A 17,769-nucleotide genomic window follows, 5' to 3' on the forward strand; every position below is an offset into this window, starting at 1 on the left:
CACCACCACATCAGCACCACCATCAGCACCACCATCCCCACCATCCCCACCATCCCCACCATCATCCCCATCATCACCCTCGTGATCACCATGATCACCACCATCACCACCACCAGCACCACCACATCAGCACCACCATCAGCACCACCATCAGCACCACCACCCCCACCATCCCCACCATCATCCCCATCATCACCCTCGTGATCACCACGATCACCACCACCATCACCATCATCCTTATCACTATCACCACCATCACCATCATTGCCACCATCATCCTCATCACAGTCACCATCATCTCCACATCATCACCATCACCAACGTCACCACCACCACCATCATCATCCCTCCACCACTGTTCTTATGAAAATACTGAAGCTCAGAGAAACTATGTGGCTCTGACAGGGTGGATTAGAACTGAAGAAAATCTATCTCTGGACTCCACTCATACCCACTGACATTCTATCACAACTTTCACCCGGTTTCCTCCTTTAAGCAGGTGAAGGCCTAATAAAGTAGATTTCAAATCTTATGTCAGCTCTGATCGACTACGAACTGTACAACATTTAAAGGATAGTGTGGGGAACTAACTTGGTAATCAATTAGTGATGCTCCCTGATGGCCCGGAGTTAGCATAAGTGACTTATTTTGCTCTTCCCTATTAATCTACTTACAACATGTACTTGAGGCTTTTTCTTTGAGGGAATTTTACAGCAGGCAGAATCATAGGTTTATGGATACCCAGAGCTAGTTTCTGCTAAGTCCTGGATCCCCAGTGTGACACTGAGGAAATCCAACAAGGCCATCTTACATGCCTTTTATGTGATTGTCGGCTTTTTAGGACCACAAGCTGTTGGGATATAGGAAGGCTGGGGATGCCCAGGAATGTTTGGACAACATCTTGTGCCCTATTTGTCCCGAGGAAAAAGCAATGGGATCATTCCTAGGACTTGGGAGGCCACACAAAGAAGGATATTCAAGCTTTGCCAATCTGCCCCTGGTTTCCTTGGGGGCTTGGTGTGATACTGTGGGTAAATGAAAAGTAAACAGCCTGAAATCAAAAGTAAAATAAAGCAAGATCCCTACCTAAGGTTATTTGCAAAGCTAGATACCATATGATTTAAAAACTGAAATGTGAAATTACATAATCAATAGAGGGAAATGTGGGAGCGAGTCTTTGTGAACTAAGGTTGGGAAAAATTTCCTGAATTTCTATAAATAACTTCAAAAGCAAAAAGCACAAGAAAAAATGATGACCAAGTAGGTCAGAATTAAGAGTTTTCTGTTTAATGAAGGAAACACAGTATATGATTTAAACATAGTTGACTTATTGGGAAAAGATGTTTGCAGTGTATAATAAGGAATAATACTTTGTTTCTACAAAGAAATTCTTCAGATCATTAAGAAAAAAGAAAAGACTCTTAATGGAATGTAGGCAAAAAAGATATGAGTGGCATAGCAGAAATTGGCACATTGTAAATCACCCACACTTTAATAAAAATAAAACAAAGATATGAAAAGACAAGTTAAAGATGAAACTCAAATGGTTATCATCCTTTGGAAGAGATCCTTATTTTGTTCGTGATCAAATAAATACAGGTTAGAATGATGAGAAGGTGGAATAAAATCATTTTACACGTAATTGACTGGCAAAGATTGGACAGATGGATATATCAAGTTGTAGGGGATACACAAAGTATGGAGAGGGACCTGGTAGCATTTAAAGTAAGCAAGGGATGTAGTTTAACAGTCCTCTGACTCTGTACTTTCACTTCTGGGTTGATGTCAGCCCCCAGTTATTAACAGATCCTTAAGGAGCATCTGCAGGGACGTCCCCTGCAGTGTTGTTGTAGTGAAGGCGACTGGGAACATTCAGGGTGCATGTTATCTGAGTGATGGCGAGGCAACAGGTGGTGGGCCCAGCTGGAGACACTGTAGGGATGAGAAGCAGGAGACTCAGCGCGGGTAGAGCAATGTGTATGACCTCGGCACCATGGGGGTCAGGTGACAAACAGGAACAATGAGGTGTCAGAGCATCACTGAGCTAAAGTAAAAGCAGCTGCACATCTGTACACGGCTTTACATTAGACGTGTGACCAGAACAGTAATATGATTTTCCCCACGTACTGTGAGGCAGTGGGGAAATAGAGGACATGGATGCAGGGTCCTGCACAAACCAGTAATGATAACCCACCGCCAGAGGGCGTAAGAGCCACTCACTGGCCTGTGAAACAGAAACAAAGTAAAACGCTGCAGATTTGGAAGCTGAGGATCCTCCACTCCCCCTGTCCAGGACCCTGGCTCCTCCTCGGTGCGGAGAAAGGAGGAGGAAGCCCTCAGTTCACCTTCCCTCTAACAAGCTCTGGTTTCTGAGCGCTGTTTCCTTAGTGCCCTCTGCCCCTCACAGAACTGCACTGGCGCTGCTCAGACACCAGAGGGCGCTCGCTGCCTGTGGCTAGTAACCTTCCTGGCGGTCTCTCCAAATGGAAAGCAGAACCCCAGAATTTCTCCTTGCAGGCTGACCCCCACTGCAACGCCCCAGATCCTTTATCCCAGGCTATGATTTCACTGCTTTGAAAACACGAAGCACGCACATTGCAGGGTTACAGATGACAGGCTTTAGAGAAGTTCAGGGATGCCTCTTACTTGTGGACCTGCCTCCCTGGGTTCCTCAAACACCTTGTCTGTCCTCCCTCTTGCTCATCCTCTCCCTCATCCCGGGCTACCTCTTGCAAGCACACAGCCCTCATCCCTCCTCCAGCCCCCATGAAGGCATTTAGGGTTTGCAAGTATATTTTATGCCTTTGCAATTACCTTTGATACCCACTCTGTGCCGGGGAGGTTCAGGGAGGCACGTTTCACTCCACGGAAGGAAGATGTTGACCCATCAGTGCTCATATCAGGGTTATGTCACGACAGAATCTTCTCCCCTTTCCTGGCAATGCTCAGGGCCAGACATTGACCATGCAGAAATGGTGAAGAGGGGCCCCACCTTCTGGACAGGCTGCTGAGGTAGATGGTATTTAAGATCCATTTCTAATGATTAATGTATTACATTAATGAATTAAATTTGTGATCTCCAATCCGATTTCTTTCAAAATATATTTAAATCCCCTTTATGTTTAGGGAGAAAGTAAAAGTAAAAAATCTACCAGAAGTACTCCAAACTTGTCCTGCAGTGACGGGAAAGTCACTGTGTAAATCCTGTAAATCATGCAGTAGGGCAGCCCCGAATCCCAGGAACCACAGGAGGTCCTGGAGAGCAAGTCTGGCTTCACATCTTATCTCCTGGACCAAGTCATCATGTGCTCTCTGAAATGCAGTCACCTCCCTCCCTCTGGTTTGGAATGAACAACAAGATGGGCTAGGTCTCTGGCACTTCTCACGTCTTGCCTCGTGAGGATGCGGTGAGAAGGTGACTACCTGCCATCCGAGGAGAGAACTCTCCTAGAACCTGACCATGGTGGCGCCTCCATCCTGGAATGTCCCAGCCTCCATCCAGAGCTGGGAGAAGCAAACTTCCACTGTCTCAGCCACCCTGTGAGACCTCCCTGGGTGACACACCCTCACCAGCCCATCCCACAGCAGCCCCACCCCCTGGCCTTGCTGTCCTGTCCACACATCCACCATCCATCCTCCCTTGTCTGGGCTCCTCCCCAGGGTTCTGGCCACTGACCCAGAAGGTCTCCACACATGCCTTGAGCTCACCATGGACCAGGCTTCCATCTTATAAATGAGCGCTCTGGCTAGAGCAAATCACGGCTGTAACCAAGGAGTCTAAGGACAGCCATCTGGGAGTCCATCAAGCAGATGCCCAAGTGGGGAGCACCAGGCAGGGTGGGGGGTACATGTCCCTCCATCATGCAGCCAGGTCTCTCCAAGGTGCCCACCCACCCAGCCTACTTCTCATCCTGGAAAGTTCAAGCCTAGGGTTTCTTTAAGACATAGCAGGGATCAGAGAAATGATAGAAAAAACACCTCTGTGAGTTTACGGCATTTTTCCCTTTAGGACTGCGAAGCCTGAGGTAAGTCTGTGCCTGGGGGAGGTTTTCCAACAGACCTGGGACTGCCACCATGCCTTCAGTGTAGCACACACTCAGGCACACTCACTGACACACACACACACACACACACACTCATATGTAGGGGCACACACACCACACACTCACACATAGGCACACTCACACACAGTTATTCTCACACATATGGGCACACACCACACACTCATGCACACACATACATGCACACTCACGGACATACACTCACACTCACACACATGGGCACACATACATGCACACCAATGAGTTCATATGCATAGTCATTAAGACACAATTTTACTGTAGCTTTTCTTCATTGATACAGAAAATATTAACATGCTAAGACGTTACCACAAAAGCAACATGTACCACTGTTTTGTCAGCCCTGGGTCTTTTCCTTTGGGGAACCCCTGCCCCATATTCTGAAAGGACTGTGGTCCTCCTGTTCCTGCTCACCCAGCCTCACTGTCTGTGAAGGGGCTGGCCCTGAGGCTGGAGACGCAGCCTGTGCTCATTCTCTGGGGCTATTAGCTGTTCTGATGGCAGAAAGGAGGCCCCTCTGCCATCTGGAGACCCCTCCTCTCCCCCCTTCAGTGAGCACAGCAGATCAAAGGGATGGAGAGACACCACCGGGTCTGAGGAGGCCATTTGGCCCCAAGGACCCAGCAGTGCCTGGAGCCAGGAGTTACACCCTGAATTCGTTGTAGCCATTGAGCCAATAAATTCACATTTTACAAAGCTGGGTTAAGGTGAGTTGTACCTTTATCACCTGTAATCAAAAAAGGCCTGGTAACACACTATTAATGGAACAGATATTTTATGATCTGGGTATCTGGAGGATATTGGTGTGAACGTGCTCTTGTTATCAGGTGAGATGAGATCATGGACCAACTAAGGGGAGGCCTAGGCAGCTGGCCGCTCAAAAGGAGGCTGGAGGCCGGCGTGAGCTGTGAGGGGCCAGGCGGCTGCTGCGGTACAGGAAGGGTGCTCCCAGGAGGGGAGTTAAAGGGGGGGGGGTGATCAACTTGGTAGACTTCCCCATTTTCAATGATTCCTCCTTTCTCTGCGTTCCTATTGTGTAAAGAATTCATTTGGCAACTAATCTTATCCAGCCTTGTGACATCTTTTCTATTGTCTGGAATTGTTATTTTAATCCTTGTTACTAATTAACTTTTTCATGCTCCTGCCTCATCTCCCTAACTAGACAGCAAATTCTTTGAGAGCAGAGACCTGTCTTGACTACTTTCCACCAGCAAGAAGATCAGATTCCACGCTGCATCCAACTGGGAAAGAGACCTGGAGTGTAGGTTTTTATTGTTTTATTATGTATTGTTTACTTTTTTTATGGACAAGGAAAGTGGCTAACAGAGCTCCCGTTGTGGTCGTGGCGCAGTGGAAATGAATCCGACTAGGAACCGTGAGGTTGCAGGTCTGATCTCTGGCCTCACTCATTGGGTTAAGGATCTGGCATTGCTGTGAGCTGTGGTGTAGATTGCAGACACGGCTTGGATCCCTAGTGGCTGTAGCCGTGGTGTAGGCCAGCAGCTGTAGCTCTGATTCGACCCCTAGCCTGGGAAACTCCATATGCCGTGGGTACAGCCCTAAAAAACTAACTAACTAAATAAATTTTTTTTTTTTAAAAAGTGCCTAAGGGGGGAATACCTTGTCTCAGAACAAACAGCTAGAAAGTGGCAGAACCAGGGTTCACCCCCGATGGCTTCCACTCTAGCACCCGGCAGCCTGGCACACGGACAGGCACGCACCAGACACTCACTAAATACCCTCTCATCATTTCTAGTTATCAGTGTCTCAGGATGCATAAATAAAATTTGATGAAGGTCCATGTTCAAATTCAAGTTTTGGTTTCCCATAAATCGGTCTTAAGCTTCAGCTGAGAGATTCAGCTTAGACACAGAGAATTGCATACCTGGGAGGCAAGTATTGACCCAGGCGTCTCTCAAGAGTGCCTGAGCTCAAAAACTTGAGGCATCTCGTTCCTTAAAGAGAAACGGAAGGAGATTAGGCTTCACTTGGAAGCCAGCATGGAGGTGCATGGACGTCATCATAGAAGGAACCTAAGACAGTCGTGGGGACAGTGACTGGCCTGGAGACAGGAGACCAGGGGCTCGGCCCAGCTCTCCTGCTGCGTCTCAGCTGCTTCCCTACAGGGAGTGTGAGACCGCCTGTTCTGTCAGTGTTTTTAAAACACGTGACACCCATATTTTCTACCTAAAACATTGCCATTTTGTATTAGCACTCAAATACTAGTTCAGGCATTAGTGAGCACTCACCATGTAAAACAGATTTACAGAAGAACCATGATATAAAAAACTCCAACATGAAAAACCTCTGTCATATCATTTCTCTGCTTGAAGCCCACCTTGGATTTCATTATCTAAGAATCAAGATTAAACTATATACCGTGTCATCAAGGACTCAAATAGCTTGTTTCTACCCACATTTCCAGGTTTATCTCCCTTGCCTTCCCTTCAAGTGAGGCCAATTAAATGGACTCTTTGTTATTGAATATTCACGCTCTTCTTACCTCTTCATCTCCACTTCCCTCATGCTGTTTGTTGGTCAAAAGATGTTCATCTCTTCATTTCTTCCCACAACCCAATGTATTTCATGAGTGCCTACTATGTGCCAGGCTTTGAGCTGCATAGTAGGGCTATTACTCTGCCTGTGTGACACTTTCCCTCATTACCTCCCACATCAAATACCTCCCTCTCTCCACTTCCCAAGTTCCAGCCAGCTCTGCATTCTCACCAGCGGCAGGTGTGCTGATCCCTGCTGACACTAAGCCTCTTAAGATCGGGAATTGTGTTTCCTTTACCTGTACAACCCCTTCGGTACCCAGCTCAGAAGCATACACCTCTTTGTAAGTTGGTTTGGAAGAGCTCTCAATTCACTCAGTGAGTCAAACCATACCTAGCAATTACCCAATAAGACAATGCCAGCCTCCTGCACCCCCTCTGCACACTCATGTGATGAAATTCCAAGCATATGTTATCAATGAGTAGAAAACAATCTATAAGTAATAGAGGTACAGGAGCAAAAGAACCATCTGTATGAAAAAAAGGAAAGATCTACGTATACGTCAAAAAATTGCTGGATTTGGGCAAAGACCTAAATAGTACTCCAGGTTGGGAAGGGAGTCAGAGAAAAAAGAGACTCACTGAGTCCTGTTTGGACCTAGGAGGTTAAGCACACGTTAGATGTGCTACTGCATGTTCCTCCTTGAAAGCTGGTTGCATTAGCTGCATTGTCTAATTGACCTGTAGGTTCATCTAATATCTAAATCAGCTCCTGCCTGCTGCTGTTGAGATCTCTCTTCTCTTTATTCAGTCCTCACAGAAAACAGAGGACAGGTAATGATGCACCTCCGTACACCTGAGAAGATGGTGTAAAAGAGTGCTAGAGAAAGCCTCATCATAATATATCTCAAACGCGCAGATCCAAAGGTGATAATCCAAGGGGAGCTTTAAGATTTTTCAAATGCTTATTCCATCTGCCTTGCTCTCATGGTTTCTATGAGCACATTTTCATTTTCTAAATCTGGAATTAGTAGAATCTACTTGAAAAGAGATATTACCATCAAACAATGTTCTCAGTTCGAGGTGTAATTATTCTTCCTCCATTTTAAAAGCCTAACATAAAATGTGATGTAATTTTTTTTTTAACTTTGCAAGGGACATCAACTTTTTCATGTTATTTTTTTTTCCTCCCTCTGAGCTTCCTGTGACTTGGAGAATATTATAAATAGGAAAAGAAATGCAGATAAGTTCAATCTCCAGTTTGAAACAAAAGTCACGTTATTGTCAGAAATGTCTTCCTCTTTACTCCAGCTTCTTCTTAAAGCTGAAAATTCTGCTCAAGGACCCAAGCTTCCCTCTCCATTTGGAGGGAGGAGGATTCTATGCTGCCTCTTGGGTACCGTCTGCCTTCCCCCCACTCCTGTCCCTGTAATTGGGCTATGATAGCCTTCTTTGTCACTTTCTGCGATTGAAGGGCTACTCTAATATATCTTGATGAGATAAACCTTTGCTGTTTTTGAGCTTACTTCTGGATGCTGCATTAACTCTCAAGCCTAAGTGTACACTTGAACCTGCCTCAAATGAGATTGCACTCAGAGGCAGACGTCAAAAACGTTAGCACTCAGAGGAGCAATGGAGAGCGTCTAGTTCAAACTCATAATTTAACACAGGATGAACTTACGACCCAAAGAGGGTAACTGACTGGAGGAAGGTCATGCGCTGGTTAGCAGAGAGCTCAGGCTAGCATTTAGTTGCTGCTTCGATTTCTGTTTTGACATTTTTATTTCATTTACCAATATTTTCCAAGCCATGCTTTCTAAAATAGCCATTTCAAATAAGATGTTAATAGGTATTTTAAATGAAAAGAAAAAAAATGTTCTGAGCCAAATAATCTTTTAAAACACCAGCTTAACCTAGTGCTTTCTAAATGTGTTTAAGAAGTTTATTTACTGCAGGGCTCATAGTTTAAAATGCTTGTGTTTTTTTGTTTTTTTTTTTTGGTGGTGGTTGTTTTGTTTTGTTTGCAACTCCCTGAAAGAGATATGTTACATCATTTGGCCAACCTATTTGACTGCAAACCTTTTCAAAATTTTATGAACGATGTTCCTATATCTCAGGCCCTAGTGTCCTAGAGAATAGTGTTTGGGGAATGTTTCTTTCTGCTCGAATACTGCGGAAGCAGCACCAGGTTGAACAGATGGATGTCACAAGCTCTTCCCCATGCTTACCTGCTGGGTGACCTTGCCCAGGCAGGTTTCACTCCATTAAACTGTGTTCCCATTTTTAAAGCAGGAACTCTCCATTCTCACTCAATTTTAGGCGATGGTCTAGGTCAGTAAGATGTGTAAACCATAATTATCAAATTGGATCCATGACAGTTTGCAAAAGTATCTTAAATACAGCATAATAAATGTGTAAGAAAGTGTGTGCAAAGAAAAGAAGGAGACAGAAGATACACCTACACAGAAAGTGCAGAGATGTATGCTGTAAAATCTCCCAGGAGCGTGGACAGTGGGGAGGCGACTGGTTCTGTGCTGTCAGCCTCAGAGAGGAGTGCTTTCACCTCCTACAGCCAAGTGGTGAGTAAAGTGAAAGACTGGAAGTTCCTATTGTGGCTCAGCAGTAAGGAACACAACTAGCATCCCTGAGGATACAGGTTTGAGCCCTGGCCTTGTTCAGTAGGTTCAGGATCCGGTGTTGCCATGAGCTGTTGTGTAGGTCACAGACACAGCTCAGATTGGGGCTTGCTGTGGCTGTGGCTGTGGCTGTGGTGTAGGTCAGCTGCTGCAGCTCTGATTCGACTCCTAGTCCAGGAACTTCCATCTGCCACAGGTGAGGCCCCCAAAAGTAAAACAAACAAACAATAGTGAGTTTGTTTTCCAAGAGAGAACTATGGCTTTTCTCAGAACTGAAGCCCATAGAAAGCGCTATGATTTTTCATCCACTCTCAGCACAGACTCGGAAGCCACTCAGACCTGGGGTTGGAGGTCCACCTTGGTTACTTTCGCTAATGACATGATTTCTACAAGCCATGACTTCTTCTCCACACAATGGGCAGGTTTCATGTGCTCAGGAATGGAATGCTGTGTTCCGGAGGTGGAAGAGCACATGAAACTGTGAGTGCATCTCACCTTGTCCTCAGTAATACTTTTCACTGGGGAAAACCATTATCAAATCTTTCTCCTACTGATGGCTTACAATGAACTAGGTAATATCAGCAAAGGGGATTTCTTTACAGGTAGTTGATAGAAAGCTAAAATGTACAGTTGTCTAAATTTATTTCAAGTAATGGATTAATTACATAACCTGGATTAACAACTCTTCCTGCCATTGGACTTTTATTGAGAGTGGAACAACAAAAAAGGACAGAACATGTTTCTGCAAACACTTGGAAGGCAGGTAGTCTATGTACCTCCCCAGAATCACTCAGATGCTTTGCCTATCATTTGAGTAAAGGGTACAGTTGGCACCTCTTATATCACAGGGATAATAAGAGATCAAGTCCTCGTGTTTGAATATATATAGGAGAACTGCTATCATTTTATACCAGAAACATTTTAAAGCCAGTGATATCAACCATCCATCACAGCAAAAAAAAAAAAAAAAAAATCTCTCTCAAAGTTCCCATAAGAAGGCTAATGTTAAGTAATGTGGTTTCTGGGTGAACCTGCTGATATCCACTGATTGCCAAACGTACCACAATATAATGGAATGATCTGACCTACTATATAGAGCTGTTGGACTCAAGCCAATTAAATTTTGAAGGACAAGTGCCAAAAAAAAATATGAACAGCTGATCTTGAGCCATTCTTTCTGATAATAGTAAGTGAGTAGGACCAATTGCCTGTTGAGATCACGGCTGCTATGTGACAAGTACAGATACAGAGACAGCATCTGGAAATATGTCAAGCAGGCAAGCATTCTGTCTAAAGAGGAATTCTCCATACATTCTGAGCAATGAATGTTTTAACAACAGTGGTATCATCTCCCAAGGTGATTTCTTTGAAGGAAATTTTACTTACCTGGAGAGATAAGCTGTATTATTTTTGTAAGTAAAATGGCAAGTATTTATCCTATGTTCCTTATGTTATAAACTTCTTCAGGGTTAGGCATTAATTGGATTGATTAGTGAATTCACATCCTTGTTTGGAGATAGTGACTGATCCCTACCAGCTGAAAAGCAACCCTCTCCATCCTAAAAGAAGCACAAGGTCACGCTCTCTCTCAGGACACATAATCCCATTGCTGTGGAGTCACCTGCCTGCATCCTTTAAGAAATAAGGAAGAATATGGTTAAGTGCCTGATGATTGAAATAAAAAGAACTACTAATTGAAGTTCAGGGAAAATGGGGCACAACCGAAATGAAGGCTATCAGAGAAGGCTTTGCTGAAAACAGAGACTTTCAAGCAACCCCTAAAACACACAAGCCCAGTGGCCTATGGTTGGACAGAGACTCTGGGGAAGGGAAGTGAAGCAGAAGGATATTGTGATAAAAATGTTGATTCAAGTCCCAAATCTGGTATCATGTTTCATGATTAAAATATATATATATAGAGAGAGAGCCCATATTGTTGAAAGGATCTCTATGCTTATGGAATTTACATTCTAGTGGGGAATTTCATAATTATCCCAAATCGCCCATATAAATTGTCCAGAGTCCCCCACTTAGGCTCCTCTGAGTCTCTTCTCAAATAGGTTTCATGTGAGACCCCTGCTATTAACCTGTGAGGTCCAGTTTTAGCAAAGGGTCCTGTTAAGCCAGTTTGTCAACTGGGGTATCAAACGAAGCTCCTCTCAATAATTTTTCCTCCTGGTCCTCTCTTGGCCCTGGTGTATTTAGAGCTGAGTTCCATCTGCCTCTTCTATACCAATGGTCCTGAGCCGTGTTGCACTCATTTTTTTTTTCTTTTTTCTTTCTTTCTTTTTTTTTTTTTTTTTTTTGCATTTTAGGGCCATACCTGTGGTATATGAAAGTTCCCAGGCTAGGGATCAAATCAGAGCTACAGCTGCCAGCCTACACCGAGCCATGTCTGTGACCTACACCACAGCTCATGGCAACATCGGATTCCTGACCCACTGAGCGAGGCCAGGGATTGAACCTGGATCCTCACGGATACTAGTTGGATTCATTTCTGCTGTGCCACAACAGGAACTCCCCCCATTACACTTATCTTGAATCAAGTCTTCCTTGCTGTTTTTAACAAGCAGCTGGTGAATTTCTCTCTTTAACAAAACCTAGAATTATCACTGTGATAATCTTGTAAAGAAGAGGTTCCATGCAGGACAAGGAAAAACAAGAAAGGGTTTCCAGAGGAAATAATTATCAAACTGCAATTGAGAGATGAGTGGTGCTTGCCTTGGTGAGAAACAGGAGAGGAGGACAAAGGAAGCCGTGTCTGCACTTCCTCCAGGCAAGTCTGAGGAGCAAGAGGACATCGTGCCATTCATAGCAGGGGAGCAAAGAGAGGTGTGGGTGGCTGAAGCCACACTTCACAAACACCTCAAACCCATCATGTCCAAATAGGAGCTCCATAGCTTTCTCATCTAAATCTGGCTCCTCTTCCCATTTCCCACGCCATGCATCCCACGCCTGAGCCACACTTAGCTTCTTCTCTGTGAAGTCTTATCAACAATCCTTATCACTTTGCCTCTCGAATCGCTTGTCGTAGTTCAGATTCTCATTTTATTTTACCAGAGTTAATAAGATTATCCTAGGTCACTCCTCCTACTCCCCCCAACCTAGTCTCCACACTTTCACAATGATCTCTCTAAAAAGTAAGTCTCGTCATGCCATTCTTCTAATTGAGATCTTTGAATGGACCCCACCATCTGCCATCCACTGCCCATCACCAGGGTGCCTCATAAAATGCATTTCGAGGTGTGCGTTCTCCTATGCCTTTCAGGCTAAGATTCTTCCATATCCACAGGGTTGAGCAGACCTTATAAACAGCCACATCAACTGCCTAGAAGTTCCACAAAATTCCCAATGTTTCTGTTGTTTTGTTTTTTTTTGGTTTGTTTTTTGCTTTCTAGGACCACACCTGCGGCATATGGAAGTTCCCAGGCTAGGGGTCGAATCAGAGCTATAGCTGCTGTCCTACACCGCAGTCACAGCAATGCAAGATCCAAGGCACATCTGCAACCTACACCACAGCTCACAGCAACGCCAGATCCCCTACCCACTAAGCGAGGCCAGGGATTGAACCCACATCCTCATGGATACTAGTCAGATTTGTTTCCACTGAGCCATGATGGGGACTCCCTGTAGTTTGGTAAATGGAGTGCTTCTTGGCTGGAATATCTTCATGCTCAGTACTTTTTTCTGCACAGTTGTGTGTGTTTGAGCACGCGCGTGCACACACACACAGTATTTTTGGCCTTCAGCTCATGTCCCACGTGAGTAATGACATGCTTCCCTTCCCATCTCCCACACAGTTAGGAGTTCCTTTGTCTATACTTTCAACTTTTTTACCTTTCTCAAACATAACTCTCAGCACATAACTCTAAGTAATTTGAGGACAGGGGTTTAATTTTGCCCCTTTACATGCCCAGATTCTAAAATCATTAAAATGGATAATAGTGTGTCCCACTCAACAACAGTCCTTTTCTTTGTGGATGGACCCTCAACACATAGCTGATCATACTGTCCACGTGTCTCCTCTATGATTCTGCCACCTGGCCATGGTTAATTGGTACAGGGGGTGGGTATCTAATACAAGTGGACAAAATGGAAACCATCCCTGGAAATTTAAGACTGAGAATCAGAGAGAGTGTGAGTCAGTTACGAAATAAATCTCAAGTGCTATCAACTATTGTGTTATTTCCATGTGGAGGAGGTTAGTCTGCAATAAGACTAAAAAGAAATCCAGCACACAGGAAGAGATAAAGGAAAGTGAAGGTGAGAGAGTAAGACAGAAAGCAAAAGCAAGGAAGAGAGAGAGAGAGAGAAAGAGAGAGAGACAAATTCTGTGAGTTCTGATAACAGCATTGAGTTCCCAATGCCAGTTATCTCTGAGGCCTAGTTTGGTTATAAAAGATATCTGGTGTCATCCTAATAATTTCCACTATTTTTCTAAGCTAGTTTGAATTGGATTATGTATCCTGCAACCCAAAACCTTTGATGAATGCATAGTAGTATAATAATTGTAATCTATTACCTGTTATGTATCCAGCACAATCTTAGATATTTTATGATTAGGCTCTTACTTAATCTTCACAATAATCTATGTGATTATTCTTCTCAGAATAATCATTCTTCTCAGAAAATGATGGGGCCTGAGTTCCAATCCAATTCTATCTATCTCAAAAGCCAGTGAGTATGGCCAACAAGTATACGAAAAAAATGCTCAACAAGCACATGAAGAAATGTAAATCAAAACTACTTATGAGGTATCACCTCACACCAGTCAGAATGGCCATCATTAATAAGTTCACAAATAACAAATGCTAGAGAGGGTATGGAAAAAAGGGAACCCTTCTGCACTGTTGGTGGGAATGTAAATTGGTACAACCACTATGGAAAACAGTATGGCGGTACCTTAGAAAACTAAATATAGAACTACCACATGACCTAGCAATCCCACTATTGAGCATATATCTGGGCAAAACTTCCCTTAAAAAGGACATATGTGGGATGGATATGCTATAAAATTGTGATGATCATTGTACAACTATAAATGTAGTAAAATTCATTGAGAAAAAAAAAAAGACACATGAACCCATATGTTCATTGCAGCACTATTCACAATAGCCAAGACATGGAAACAACATAAATGTCCATCAAAAGATGAATGGCTTAAGGAGATGTGGCACATATACACAATGGAATACTACTCAGCCATAAAAAGAACAAAATAATGCCATTTATAGCAACATGGATAGAACTAGAGACTCTCATACTGAGTGAAGTAAGTCAGAAAGAGAAAGACAAATACCATGTGATATCACATATCTGGAAGCTAATATATGGCACAAATGAACTTTTCCACAGAAAAGAAAATCATGGACATGGAGAACAGACTTGTTGTTGCCAAGGGGGAGGCGGGGGGAGTGGGATGGACTGGGAACTTGGGGTTAATCAATGCAAGATATTGCCTTTGGAATGGATCAGCAATGAGATCCTGCTGTATAGCACTGGGAACTATATCTAGTCACTTATCATGGAGCATAATAATGTGAGAAAGAGAATGTATATATGCATGTGTGACTGGGTCAGCTTGTTGTACATAGAAAATTAACAAAACACTGTAAACCAGCTATGATGGAAAAAATAAAAATATTATTTTAAAAAAAGCCAGTGAGGAGTTCCCGTCGTGGCGCAGTGGTTAACGAATCCGACTAGGAACCATGAGGTTGCAGGTTCGATCCCTGCCCTTGCTCAGTGGGTTAACGATCCGGCGTTGCCGTGAGCTGTGGTGTAGGTTGCAAACGAGGCTCGGATCCCGCGTTGCTGTGGCTCTGGCGTAGGCCAGTGGCTACAGCTCCGATTAGACCCCTAGCCTGGGAACTTCCATATGCCGCAGGAGTGGCCCAAGAAATGGCAAAAAGACCAAAAAAAAAAAAAAAAAGCCGGTTAGTAATATGCATGCATGAAATATAGCTTAAAAATTATAGGTTGGGGAGTTCCTCTTGTGGCATAGCAGGTTAGGGATATGACATTGCTTTTGTGGTGGCATGGGTTCAATCCCCAGCCCGGAGCAGTGGGTTAAGTTCTGGCATTGCTGCAGTTGTGTTGTAGATCACAGCTGTGGCTCAGATTTGATCCTTGGCCCAGAAATTCCTATATGCCATGGGTATGGCAAAACAAACAAACAAACAAACAAACAAACAAAAACAGAGTTACTAGAGCAGAGGGATTATTTCTGGGAAAAATGATACACTGATGTTGAATAGGGTCTTTTAGGCCAGAGTTAGGAATCTGCACTTAACTTTCTTAACAATAGCCATTCACATTCTTGAACATGGTGTAGAAAAAGGACTCAATGCAAATGCCATCTCTACATTAGCTTCAGTAAATTCGTTCAACTTCAAAAAACCAAATAGACAAATCATAATTTCTCTCTTGTAAGAAATGTAAAATTAAGTCAATGTCAAGAACATAGGTGGAGGAAAAAGTCCAGGGTCTGCCAGGTGGTCTTTCTTTCTGCTGCTGTAATCTGGGTGCTAAAAGTCAGGAGCCCCAGTGTGACTAAATATTCAATTCACTTTGTTTAGAATAACATTATTCTACTCAGCTGGCTCTGAGAAAAACTATTTATGAAGAAAAAATACTGGTATTGCTATAATTACCTACATGAACTGGGTGATGCAAAAATAGTTGTTAATTACTTCGCCTTTGAGGCTTTCAGATCAAAGTTTCTTGAAACGTAGAAGTGGTACTTGTTTCCATCAAAGAGGCTAGTCACAGGAAAATGCTGAACACAAAGCACCCAGGCAACAATAAAGGCACTCGGCTGAAGTCAGTTTGCTTACAGGCCAAATGTACCAGACACGGTTTAGGATGCTAAAAACCACAAGACCAGGGGCAAGTGCTCATATATTATTTTCTAGTCTATGACAGGTGATAATTCCCCCAAAGAGCTCAAGACAACTTTTCCAGTCTCTGCAAATCATTCTCCTTTGCTCTCCCTTGCAATACTTCCATCTCCATGACCTACAGCAGGTGACACACAACACTGTTGAGGCTTCTATAAATGCAAGTTTCTCAGAAGCAATTTTTGAGTTGTTTATCTCGATGCAAGGGTCTGGATGAATGCTCAAATTACAAAAGCTAAACAAAAATGTCTTGTTTATTCAAATAGCAGTAGAAAGCAAGATGGGACCAAATACAACATATTAGGGAATCAATGTCTGGAATGAACTATATGCTTACACCCTCAAACACCTGCCTTAAAGTTCTCTTGAGATTCTGGAAATGAGTTAGCAACAGCAGGGTTTTGAAGCATGTATCTAGCAGATGTTTGAGCCTGAGAAGGAGACTTCATGAAAACATAAATGTACAGAGAATATTGGGATGTAACATTAAAATTTTACCTTAGTGGTGCTAGGCATTCAAATACTAGCAGGTTTTTTCAAACATTTCTTCATCTGGTTACTAGTATTTAGTACAAAGCTCAATTCTGTCTGCACCTACACCAAAGGACCTCCTCACATAACCCATTATATTCCCAAGGGGAAGTCAACAGTGTCCTTAGATACTGGAGATCACTTGTCATGTGTAAAGGTTCAAACTAGCATGCTACTCATCCAGCAGTTTCACTGGGACCAGAGACCATCTCACTGAATTGATGTATAATGAATGGCGTGCATTTCCTCCTTGAGTAAGATATTTTCCAGCTACATATTCCCATAAAACATCCCTCTTTGCCTGATTTTCTGAGGCTAAGAGGATTTTTAAATGTAAACACCTCTTGAAACTGCATATATATATATATATTTCTAGCCAGGGGGGGAAGGCAGAAGAAAGACCATAGGACCAAAGGCAGAGACGAAGAGTGAGATCATCTCAGAATTGGGTTATGGAAAGAAATTGGGGGGCTGATGTTGTTTATGTCACTAGTGTCTTGCAAATTCCCAATGATGAGTAGGTGTTTCTAGGGAGGGATCAAATGAGTGAACACTAGTGTGGTGAGAGGAAGGGCTTAATAGTTTCAAGGGGGAATTCACAAAACTTTATCTGTTTATGCATCTGACCTTGCCCTAAGTCCCCTAAGGTGTAGATAAGTTCAAAGTGTATTTCCCAGGTCTAAGAGAGGGAAGAAAATTAACCTGGCATTTAAACTGTAACTATGGATGCAGTGGCCTTGAATTATAACCAAAAAGTCTAAACCACTCTATCAAAGCTGAGAATTGTTCAGCGCATGAGAGAGACTCAAATATGCACTACGTAGAGAAGTACATGCTCTTTGACTCAGCAGATTTTGATTTTGACTAACCAATACTTAGTGTCCATTCAGATGGAAATTCTGAATTCTCTCTAAATGAGGTAGGTTTAGGATCTATGGGCCATGGAGTAGGAGGTGCTAATTCAAGTTCTCAACAGAGAGCGGGGGAGTGGAAGAGAGAATGACCAGTGGTCACTGGGGATAGAGGCCCCATGAAGGTGCCTTAATCATTGTCAAGAATATCTCATACTTGGATACAAAACTAAGAATATCACGCAAATTATTGCTCTATCTAAAATGAATAACACTTT

The sequence above is a fragment of the Phacochoerus africanus genome, chromosome 11 (assembly GCF_016906955.1).
Source record: "Phacochoerus africanus isolate WHEZ1 chromosome 11, ROS_Pafr_v1, whole genome shotgun sequence".
NCBI lineage: Eukaryota > Metazoa > Chordata > Mammalia > Artiodactyla > Suidae > Phacochoerus > Phacochoerus africanus.